Raw genomic sequence first — 12,870 nt, forward strand, 5'->3', positions numbered from 1 at the left:
CAAGGACCTTGAGGAAACTAATAAACATCAGAAAGCAAGAATGCATGTATTTATCTGGTCGTTTATCTTAAAACTCAGAGTTAACATGCATTACATATTAGGTAGTATCACTGTTTAACTGTTTTTATAGGTCAAAGTGGGTAACTATCAGCAATTCATATGGTTTAACCTAATAGAATATCTATTATCAGGTAACAGCATTCTTGATTAATTGTCCAAGTAACATAGATGACATAGTACAAGCTCAAAACTACAAAGTAATAGGAGGTTGACCTACAATATTCAAAAGCGTTCCAAGGTAGAAATAAATCTTATACTCTAGTTACAAACTCTTTTATTGGATATTATCCACTTTGTTGGTTTATTGCCTGTTGTTCAATTGTTTTGTCCAAATCAAGTTCACCTGTGGCTTAAAACATTTATAGGCATACATGTGATATCATGTACACAACAATAACTTTCTTTTAGTCATGATGACTAAATTCCATGTTGGTCATGGCTTCATAAAAACTTATTTCTGTTTCAAGTGGTGGTGGTATGAAAAAAGTTTCCATAAGGAAAATTACATTTTATGGGTTGTCCTTAATGACATGTTCTTATTAAGTCATCTCACCTCCCTAGTTTAGTGTGGTATGGAAAGCATCTAAGAAAATAATGATTAAGGGTCTTACTTGAAATGAGAGAACTAAATTCTGTTAGGCTATCTAAAAGAGACAAAGCCACAGACATTAAAACAAGAGGAATTATAAGTTAGGGACCATCTTTACACAATATTATGAAAGAAAGGATGTGTGCTGGGTATTCTCTGAAGCTCTCTCACCTACCTAAACTCTATCTGGCAGGGTATTCTCTACTCTTTTCTACCCTGCTCTCACCAATGTCCTCGGGTTTCATGTTGGTTTAGACCCATGGCAGGCATCGGGAAGAGACTAAAGGACAGTAATGTGGGAGAGGGTGGAGGAATTATCTGTCCACACAGCCTGCTGCTGGTCCCTTCCAGGCTTGCTGCACTTCAGCAGAATCTGTTTTCTTCCATGTCTCAGCTTCAAGTGAAAGGCCCCTCTTCCACAAGTTTAATTTATGTAAGGTTCTAATGACACTGTCCCCTCCCCTTCCCACTTCAGCCCTAAGAATGATAATGGCTTCATTCTGGTGTTTCTGAGTTTCTGAGTGTGTCACCAACCTTTGTTTGTTTCCTTATCCCTACTCATACCTTTGTAATTTAGATTCTTTACAGCTAAACTCTTTGATGATGTTATGTATTTATTTACAATACTTGGAAAGCACAGCTTTTTATTTGTTTGTTATAAGCTTCGAATACTGTTTACAATATTTATAATATTATAAGTAAGCAGGCAAACAAACAAATACATACATTAAAAGAAATGGACATTACAAGCAGTTGAGAAGACTTCTGGAAATGCTTTAGTCTGACATGTGGGAAAACTTTTAAAGCAGTGGTTTTACTGTATTATTTTCAGAGAATTTTTTGGGTTTAATTTTAGTAATATATTTTATTTAACCAAGTATTCCAAAAATATTACTATTTCATCATGTAAAAATCAGTATAAAATTATTAATGAGGTATATTACATTTTTTACATGAAGTCTTTGAAATCCAGGATGTATTTTATACTTACAACACAACCTCTGGAGGGCTTGGTAAGACACTTGTATTACAGAGAGAGAAATAAATCCTGAACATTGAGAAATTTGCCATTTCAGTTTTGGAGGTCCACTGGTCAGAGGTATACCATGACATCCCCTCCGAAGCAAACAACAAATTGCTATATCCTGCCTCCTTTACCACAAAGTAAAAAATATCAACACCTACTATGCCTCAGAGTAATTTTTTTATTGAAGTATAATCGATTCACAATATTAGTTTCAGGTGTACAACATATTGATTCAATATTTTTATAGATTATACTACATTAAAAGTTATTACTAAATAACGGCTATATTTCCCTGTACTGTACAATATATCCCTGTTGCTATTTATTTTATGCATAGTAGTTTGTGTCTCTTAATCCCATACCCCTATCTTGCCCCTCCCCAGTTCCCTCTCCTCACTGGTTACCACTAGCTTGTTCTCTATATCTGTGAATCTGTTTCTGTTTTGTTATATGCATTTGTTTGTTTAATTTTTAGTTACACATATAAGTATTAACAAAGAGTATTTGTCTTTCTTTATGGATGAGTAATATTCCATTTTGTGTGTGTGTGTGTGTGTGTGTGTATATATATGTATGTATATATATATATATATATATATATATACCACATCTTCTTTATCCATTCATCTGTTGATGGACACTTGTGTTGCTTCCATATCTTGGATATTATAAATAATATAATGCTGCTATGAACATTGGGGTTCATGTATCTTTTTGAATAAGTGTTTTCATTTTCTTCTGTTACATACCCAGCAGTGGAATTGCTGGATCATATGGTACTTCTACATTAGTTTTTTGAGGAACTTCCATGCTGTTTCCCATTGTGGCTGCATCAATTTACATTCCCACTAACAGTGTACTAGGATTCTATTTTTTTCTACATCTTCACCAACATTTGTTATTTGTAGACTTTTTGATGTTAACCATCTTGACAGGTTTGAGGTGATAGCTCATTGTGGTTTTGATTTGTATGTCTCTGATGATTAGAGATTTTGAGCTTTTTTTTTTTTTTTTGGTATATACTGAATGTATACTTTATTTATTTATTTATTTATTACAAATATTACCATGTATACGTCTTTATTCTTAATTAATATTTAGGGCATTTTTTTTTATTTTAACATCTTTATTGGAGTATAATTGCTTTACAATCGTGTGTTAGTTTGTGCTTTATAACAAAGTGAATCAGCTATATATACACATATATCCCCATATCTCCTCCCTCTTGCGTCTCCCTTCCTCCCACCATCCCTATCCCACCCCTCTAGGTGGTCACACATCACTGAGCTGATCTCCCTGTGCTATGCGGCTGCTTCCCACTAGCTGTCTATTTTACATTTGGTAGTGTATATATGTCCATGCCACTCTCTCACTTCGTCCCAGCTTACACTTCCCCCTCCCTGTGTCCTCAAGTACATTCTCTATGTCTGCATCTTTATTCCTGTCTTGCCCCTAGGTTCTTCAGAACCTTTTTTTTTTTTTAGATTCCATATATATGTGTTAGCGTACGGTATTTGTTTTTCTCTTTCTGACTTACTTCACTCTGTATGACAGACTCTAGGTCCATCTACCTCACTACAAATAAGTCAATTTCGTTTCTTTTTATGGCTGAGTAATATTCCATTGTATATATGTGCCACATCTTCTTTATCCATTCTAGAGATTTTGAGCATTTTTTATGTGCCTGTTGCCATCTGTATGCCTTCTTTGGAAAAATGTCTTTTCAGGCCTTCTGCTCATTTTTTAACTGGGGTGTTTTTTTTTTTAATATTGAGTTGTATGAGCTATTTATGGATTTTGGATATTAATCCCTTATCGGTCATATCATTTGTAAATAGTTTCTCCCATTCAGTAGTTTGTCTTTTCATTTTTTCAATAGTTTCCTTTGCTGTGCAAAAGCTTTTAAGTTTAATTAGGTCCAATTTGTTTATTTTTGCTTTTCTTTCCCCCACCTTAGGAAACAGATCCAAATAAATATTGCTACAATTTATGTCAAATAGTGTTCTGCCTATGTTCTCTCCTAGTTTTATGGTTTCAAGTCTTACATTTAGTTCTTTAATCCATTTTGAGTTCATTTTTTGTATATGGTGTAAGAAAATGTTCTAATTTCACTTTTTTACCCATAGCGGTCCAGTTTTATCAGCACTACTTATTAAAGAGACTGTTTTTTCTCCATTGTATATTCTTGCTTCCTTTGTTGTAGATTAACTGATCCTAGGCATGTGGGTTTATTTCTGGGCTCTCTATTTTGTTCCACTGATCTATGTGTCTACTTTTGTACCAGTACCATGTTGTTCTGATTACTCTAGCTTTGTAATATAGTCTGACATCAGGGAGTGTGATTCCTCCAGCTTTACTCTTTTATCTCAAGATTGCTGTGGCAAGTCAAGGGTTTTCTCTTGTTCTTTCACCTGAAACAAATTCCTCTATCTTCTCATTTCGCTTAACTTTCTCTGTCTATATGAAATTAGGTGGAACAGTTACCCATTGCAGTCTTGAACGGTTGTCCTTGTATGGGAGCATCCTTATGCAGTCTGTATGTGCCCAGTGGCTTTGGTAGGGGAGCTGGATTTGATGTGAACAAAAGTCACGTCTTTCCTCAGAGTGTGCTGGCGGCTATCGTCTTGGTAGGAAGTGGGGCTGGAGATGGTGAGGCTGAGGTCAGAGCTAGGTATGAACTGGAGCTTCTCCTCTGCCCAGAGGCCATCACTGCCTATTGGGTAAGGGGCCAGGTCTTCAGAGTAGAAACCTTGAGGGTCAGGTCTGAGCTGGTTCTATTCCCTTTAAGTGTGTGCTCTCCCACTCCCAGCACCAGCATCCTCATCCCAAAGGGAAGCAGTGCTGGAGCAAGAGGGTCTGGTTTGGCTGTTTGGTGTAGGTATGGGTATGGGCTGTGTGGCCCTGACTGCAGTCAGCGACCCACATTGTTTCTGATGCAGTGCCTGTGTAAGTGCCAGTATTGGCTTCCCCCATCCTATTCAGATGCCCCTCTGGGTCTGAGCTGCTTTTGTGCCTCACAGCTGCTTTTAAGCCTCCCCTTAGCCCCTGTAGCCTTCACCCTAGTGTGGAGCTACAGTCAGGAAGCAAGTGGGACCAGAATGGTTGCTTGGCGCAGGCGGGTCATGTGTCAGGGTGGACACCAGAAACCTACTAGCAACACATGCAGTTTCAATCCTTCCTCTTTGCCCTATTTTGGGAGTAAGGAAGTATGTGTGTACTCCTCACAACAGAGTCCAGGCTTCCCGCAGCCTTCCTATTAGTACCCCTGGCCCTCCAACAAGGAGACTCATATTCCCCCAGGGCTAAGGTGCCCAATATCCCAATATGTGGCTTGAACCACTTATTCCCCAGACAGAGGATGTCTACCCATATAACCCTTCTTCTTCTTAGTCTCTCCCCAGGGCACAGGTCCTCAACTAATCACTTCTCTTCCTTTCTTACCTGATCCCATGTGTATCTTTCTTACAGCCTGGGTTGTACAGGAGTCTTTCTTCCAGTCTCCAGTTAGTTTTCAGTGAGAAGTGTTCCACATGTAGATGTATTTTTGATGTATTCATGGAGGGAGGTGAGCTCTGCTTCCTCCTAGACTGCCATATTGATCTCACCGCTCAGTGATTTTTTTTTTTTTTTTTGGTTATAAGATTAGTCAAGAAGTTATCAAAAAGGAGAAAGTTGATTATAGTATCTTCATTCATTCAAGAAATAACTAATAATACAGCTGTAAATAATGTGGATAATGCCTAGCCTCGTGGAGGTTATTATCATGTTGGCAATTAAGTCTTTAAACAAATAACTACACAAATAATTACACATATGGCAATTGTTATATGTATTAAGAGAGAAATACAGTGGAAACTAATCTGGGTAGAAGGCAATGACTCATAAACTGAAAACTGAAGGATGTATTAACTAGGTGCAGGAAAAAAGCAAAAGGAGCCCAGATCTGCATGAAGCCTCTGTGATGTGAAGGAGCACAAGGTAAGTGAACCACTGAAAGGAGGCCAAGGTGACTATATCACAGAGAGATAAGTAAGATACAGTAAGATATGAGACTAAGATTGCAATGAGAGTGATATAATTTCAAGACCTTGTGGTTAAAGATTTTAGAGGCTATTCTAGGAGCAATGGCAAACCATTGATGGATATTAGAATAGGGGCAACATGATAAAATCTGAGTTTGTAAAGACAACTGTGGCTGCTTAGAGAAGAAAGAAAAAAGAGGCAGGATGTTGAGGCAGCAATAGTGGATAAGAGGAGACCAAGTAAAATACAATATTGATTTAGAATAGGATGTTACATATGGAGAGATGTAAGCAAAACTGAGGGAATGGCGATTAACTGAGTATGGTTGGAGACAGAAGGAGACATCAGAGACGATAACCAGGGTTCCACATTGAACAGAATATTTGATGATGGTGTAATCTATTGAGATGGAGAATCCTGGGTAAAGAGCAGGTTTGTGGTGAAAGAGAACTGATTTGATTTTGAAAAGTTGAGTTTGAGGCATTTAACACATGGACCAAGTCAGCAGTTGAGTTTGAGAGATGTAGGGATAAGACATTGCCTAGAAAAAGAGCACTGATGGAAGGGTCAGGCTCAGGGTGGAATGTCAACCTTTGAAGATTGAGCAGAAGAGGAAGAGACAGCCAGCGAGAGCAGCAAGGAGTGACCAGGGAGTTGAATGAAAATGAGAAGTTTCTGGTGTCAGTGGAGTCAAAACAAGAAATTCTTCCAAGAACAATCAAATGCCTTGAATGTGGTTGAGATTTTAACTAAGATAATGAAAGATTACTTTTTGGATTTTGTGATACTGCGGTCATTGGTGGCATTAGCGTGGTCAGTTTTGGAGTGGAAAGTGGAAGCAGAAGACAATTTGCAGCTCAGTAAGTGGAGACAATAAGTAGAGACAACTTCTAAAATGCTTGACTGAGAGAGAAGAGTAAAGAGCAGGAGTGGGAAGAGACATAAAATAGAGGGAGGTTTTTTTGGTTTTTTTTTTAAGATAAGAAGCAAGTTTATCTGAGATAAGAATGTTCAAGTAGGATAAGTTGAAGACTCTGGAGACACCAGGTAATGTAAAGTACAGTAGATAAAGTAAAGATTTCTGAGATGGCAGGAAGGGAAGGATTTGAGCAAAAGTGAAGCAACTGGGTGTGGACAGAAGATGGTGTATTACCCTCATTGTAAAAGATAGGTACATTTGGTTTCAGGAATTGAAAACCTTCCTCTCTGGGAGCTTATACTCTATCTGTAAGGCAAGAAGTAATCACTTATTGAGAGTGAAAACGGGTGGAAGCCTAGAGGTTTGACAATACTGTGGAGTAATGAAATAAACATTATGTTAAATGGAATTATAAGTCATTTAGAAAAAAGTAGCAGGATTGCCAAGCAACGCTGAAGTTTCATTTAACTTTAGTGACCATGAATTTAGAAGTACCAATCGGATAAGTTTTGTACAGTGCTTTTTCAACAAAGTTCAGTGTGCCCAAGAAGGGAACACTGTTGCCCCAATGACAGAGGACCTCTCATCTCTTGCTACATTTCTGTGCGAATTTGTGTATATCCCTGTAAATCACCACACCCATCCATGCACCCATGTACTGACACCATATAAAAATGAGTCTCTAAGAGCCTTATCCTCAAAAAGAGTCTCGAAGCCACTTTCCCTAACCCATTTCTTATTCACAAACTATTTATTGGATCTTGGGATCATTTTGTGTTTGCAGCCACGGTTCATCTCTCAAACACTAATTTACATTGCTTCCACCTGTGATAATCATTCAGATTGTCCTTCAGCATGTGCTATCTCATGCACCCATAAAGGAAATAGTTTTCATGTGAAAATTAAGAGTGCTCTTTAGTCACTGACTTAAGCCCATGAGCAGGGTAAATAACTCAGTTGCACTGTCTGTACAACCCAGACTTCTTGTTTACCTTCTTCCAACACATCTTTCTTGTTACCTTAGGGTTAAAAATGTTATTCATTATTTCTAACAATAAACCCCCCATAGAAATGCCCTATCTAATATAGATTTTCCAATCCTGAAATCAAATTTGTGACCAATTCAAAGCTTGTCTAATATCAAGTGAGGGAAGGAGACTCTAAAGAGGATTTGAATCAAGTTATTCTGAAGTGATCCTCTGGGACTTCACTCACTAAATCCAGGGACTAAACAGGACCAAGAAAGAGGAGCGCAGGTAAACCTTGTTTCAAGTAGACCCAAATTGTACAAATGTTAGCTTTTCAAGCCTTCTCAAGAAAGTGAACTTTAAACATTTAGGCACCATGGTTTCCTTTTGAAATCTGATGAAATTTACAAACACTCTCCCTGAAAAATGCACACACAAACTGCATATGAATTTTTATTACAGTTTTAAGAGTTTCCCAGACATCCTAAGTATCATTCATGAGTATTGGTTCATAGCTCTCCAAGTAAATGATCAGTATTCAGAGGAAAATCAGCACATTCTTTGAGATTTCTTCAATCAGGCATTCTAGACCCTAACCCTGCAAACCACTCAGAATTAAATTTGTCCCAAGGGGTGTGGGGGAGAAAAATAATCACCCTCCACATTTTAGTAATACCTGTCCTAACAAAGTAGAATGTTTCTCATAATCCAGAACTCAAAAATTAGAGTAAACCTTTACATTTTTTAATGATACATATTGAAATTTTAAGATTTTTTTTACTTAATTATCATAATTCAGGAGTTACTCCATTGAAAAACTTGTAGAGATGGAAATGAAATTAGAGAATCACAAATCCATGCTGGAGGTGTAGATTCTGGGTAGGCTTACCAAGCATCTTGGTTTGTGCAGGTATAAGAAGTGTTCCCAGGAGACAGGATTTTCAGCACTAAACCCAGCAAATCCCTGGAAAACAGAGATGAACTGGTCATTCAAATAGGTAGATGACTTTGTTCACTCTTAACCAATGCAGCATGGCACGGAAAACTAGCCTCTGGCCTAATCAATTCAAATTTGTGCTTAGGAAAAATTACAAGGGGTAATAATAAAATTTATTGTAAGTTTACTTTGTGGTAGGCAGAGATTAACACTTCCATGTGGAATATCACTTTTAAATCTAACTTATAATAGAGGTATTATTATTACTACATCTTAAGGATGAGATTCAGTAATTAGTCCAAGGTCATGTAGTGAGCAAGTAGAGAGTCCAGCATTCAAACACAAGAAATCTGACTCCTGGGCTTGAGATTTTTTTTTTTAACATCTTTATTGCAGTATAATTGCTTTACAATGTTGTGTTAGTTTCTGCTGTATAACAAAGTGAACCAGCTATATGTATACATATAACCCCTTATCCCCTCCCTCTTGCGTCTCCCTCCCACCCTCTCTATCCCACCTCTCTAGGTGGTCACGAGGCACCAAGCTGATCTCCCTGTGTGATGCAGCTGCTTCCCACTAGCTCTCTATTTTACATTTGATAGTGTATATATGTCAATGCTACTCTCTCACTTCGTCCCAGCTTACCCTTACCCCTCCCTGTGTCCTCAAATCCATCCTCTACGTCTGTGTCTTTATTCCTGCCCTGCCCGTAGGTTCATCAGAATCTTTTTTTTGTTTAGATTCAATCTATATGTGTTAGCATACAGTACAGTACAGTATTTGTTTTTCTCTTTCTGACTTCACTCTGTATGACAGACTCTAGGTCCATCCACCTCACTACAAATAACTCAATTTCATTTCTTTTTATGTCTGAGTAATATTCCATTGTATATATGTGCCACATCTTCTTTGTTCGTTCATCTGTCGATAGACACTTAGGTTGCTTCCATGTCCTGGCTATTGTAAATAGTGCTGCAATGAACATTGTGGTACATGATTCTTTTTGAATTATTGTTAGATTTCTTGACTATTATTGTTTGAAAATACAATAACTAGCCTATTAAAAACCCAAGGTTGTTTTAAAAACCTTTGAGAACACATGAGGTTATTTAGGTTTGTGCTGAAGACTGGACAGTTTAAATATAAGGACAAAGGTATTCACCTCTATAGAGACAGTAGAGACTATTTCTAATTAATTCTCCCCCAAACCTTTTTTTCTACCAAACACAGCATGAATCTCATGTATATTTTGAAAAACATGTTATTAATGTCCAAGCATAAGCTGGACAACCATCTATTGGGCTGTTATATAGTAGATTTATTCATCATGTGAGTATGAGTTGATGACTACTAATAACCTTTCCAATTAGAATTTCTCTAAGTCTGTGAATTTCTAAACTTATACAAACTCTTAATTTTCATAATGTCATTTCCAATTCTGTACATAATTTAAGTGCAGAATTAAACCCTACTGGCATTTATGAATCAGGCTAGGACATTCCACTTATTTCTACAGCAGCAAGTATTTGAAATGTTGGAAAGGCTTGGGAACTGTGTGAGATGAGGAGCTTCCCCCGACGCAGATAAAATATAAATGTTCTTTTAAAGTAAGGCCAACCAAAAGAAGACACCATCTGTAAAATTTTTAAATCAGGTATTCATCATTTCAATTTTAAGAATATAAAGGCAACCCAGATGGATGATTCATTGGGACAACATCACTGAAGGCAATCTGGTCTTATATTGAATACACCTGCTGGAACTGGAAGGGAGACAGAATAAGTAGAAGAATTTTTATCTTCCAATATTATCCAGAAATATTACAGTAAAAATAGTTGGCAACTTCTTTCTATACAGTCCAAATTGAATGAAGATGTCTGGCTTTGTTTCATTTTATTTCTCTTTGTAGGATGGGTCCACAATGGAAATATCCAAACTGACCTTTCTAGCTACAATAATAGTTCAGTCAAATGGTATGATCCACTAAATAAAAGAAAACAAAGGTTTAAAAGTGTTTGGTTTAATCATTCAAAGATTAAACTCATCAATCACTCAGTAGAATCAATTGTTTATGCATGTAAACATAGCTTTTATTTTAAAAATTCTCAAAGAGAATTGAACTTACATGAGGAAAAAGGATAGGCCACATTGATTATAGTCAAGAAAAAATGCAACTTTTAAGATGAGCAGTAAGTAAAATTATTAGGAGGTGAGAAGGGGGAAAAGGAGGAATTGATTTTAACTTCCAGCTCTGATTTGACTCTCCAACCACTTACCATTTCTCATACTCCTTTCCTCTTTCTATTATATGGAAATTAGAAGGAAAAAATGATAGGTTCAAAAGGAGTAAAGAAGACAAGGTGTCTAAAGAAAGAAAAGGATAAATAAAGTTGGAGCCTTGTCCTGGAGCTCTCTTCCTACATGAAAAGTTTGAGGGGCATCATTTCCTTCAAGGAAACAGGGCATTTTGTCAGCATGGTGCTCCCTGATTTTTTACTATTAGAATTTCACTCACCACTGGCACCAGCTGGAGTCAACCCAAAGCATGCTTCCTCCCCAGAACCTGCTAAACTACCATGATGTTCCCAGCATGGCTCATTCTCCTACCATCTACCTCCATCCTGGGTGTAGATGACTTAGGAGCTTTGGGAAGCTGGGATAGAATCACATTTTCAGTTTTGTTCCTGCTAATCCTTTAAATTATGTCAGTTTACCTGCATTTTCATCTCCTTCTCTTGTGTCAGATTCTTGCTAAAAATGCCACATTCTCAGGGAGATTTTCCCTGACATTTAAAACATCAGCATCCACCACTACTCACCTTCCTACTCTTCATTCTGCTTGTTTTCCTCTCACATTGATTATTATTGAATGTATCATGTATGTTCATAAGTAAGTTTATAAGTAAATTTACCTATTGCTTTTCTCTCCCTACCCTGCTCATTCCATTAAAATCCACAAGGCAGACGCTTTCATCTGTCTTGTCTATTGTTGTGTCTGTGAACCTGGCACATAGTAGGCACACAATAAATGTCAATTACTGGAATTAATTATTCGTCTTGTCCCCTATATCTGGGTCATAGCAGAAGCATCCTACTTTGGTTACCTCTATCTCTTTGAGGGCAACAGATAATACAGTGATGAATATAGGGCCCATGTGTGACAGTGAGATACAGTCTGGATTTTGGAGGTTGGAGACCTGGTTTTGTATCACTACTACAACCTGAGCTTTGAACCCTGAGTTTTAGCTTCCTCTTCTGTAAAGTGAGAATTAAAATCATACCCTCTTTTCATCTCAAATAATGTATTTGAAAAATGCATACATTGTAAAATTTTATAGAAATATTGGTTATTTCTGTTTAACAAGAAAATCTGCCTGCTTTATCTGAAGTAGTAAGTAGCATATGGGAGCCTACAAACTGTATTAAGACATATCTTTCTTGGATATGATCTATGGTACTAATTGGCTGGACACCTGAAAGAATTTACTTATGTTCCCAAGCTGTTCTCTTTCTCGAGTCTCTAAGTTTAGAGACTTAGTTGGCCATTGTAGCTAAATCATATAATATCATCTATCTTTTCTACATAATGCTATGATGAACTAAAATACTTACAACTTTATATGCAGTATGCATTTTTCATATCATATAACCTGTTCTTTAGCAAATGCACTTTAAAATTTTGAGAAGGAAGTCATTCTTTGGTATGTTTATTGTCACTTGAGAAAAATTGGTGTGGTAAGCTTATTGTCTGGAGAGAAAATTGTTATTTGACGTTATAGAATATCCTACTTTTCATACCATGGGTATAGCACTTCATTTTAGAAATGTGGCACTCTAATATTGTAGGAGCATGAAAAGGAGGCAATTTCAGTCACTACTTAAGAATCATGAGCTCAGAGGACATCTAAAAAGTCTTTAAGGAACAAAAAACCTGGAAATGGGGGGTGGGCGAAATGGCTGGATTTTTTTTACCTTTTATTTGAAGTCCTTCTGACTTCCCTTCTCACTTGATTTATATTCATTGCTCAGTATTAATTCTGAGGCTAAGGAAAAATAGGCTGTGGGAGAAGTTACAACAAGCTGAGAAGCAGATAAGTCTACACAACTACACTCTAAAGCTCATGGAAAATTTCAGTGTCATTTGCTTTCATGAGTCATGATGTCTCCTCCACAAGTTAGTCCCTCAAAACCTGACACAAATAGTGCCTTGCTAGAGCTGTTACTTCTGCTGAGGACTGAATGTAGACTCATTTGATTCTTACCATTATCTTAGTCACTCTTTCTTATTGCTCTAGAAGCTCCTTTCACAAAGCTGATAGAGGCTTCCCATTCTGCCTTGTATTAATC

The 12,870-nt window shown here is 37.1% G+C and overlaps 1 long non-coding RNA gene across 1 annotated transcript in view; it reads right to left on the bottom strand.

Moving 5' to 3' along the window:
* The window catches only part of LOC309662215, a 284,000-nt gene that overhangs the window by 73,280 nt on the left and 197,850 nt on the right, over positions 1-12,870 (bottom strand). The window contains exon 5 of the long non-coding RNA XR_014264588.1: positions 8,476-8,550. This is a non-coding gene — a long non-coding RNA (uncharacterized lncRNA). The remainder of the gene's footprint in view (positions 1-8,475; positions 8,551-12,870) is intronic.

Source organism: Balaenoptera physalus, assembly GCF_965194825.1.
Source record: "Balaenoptera physalus genome assembly, chromosome: 6".
Taxonomy (NCBI): Eukaryota; Metazoa; Chordata; class Mammalia; order Artiodactyla; family Balaenopteridae; genus Balaenoptera; species Balaenoptera physalus.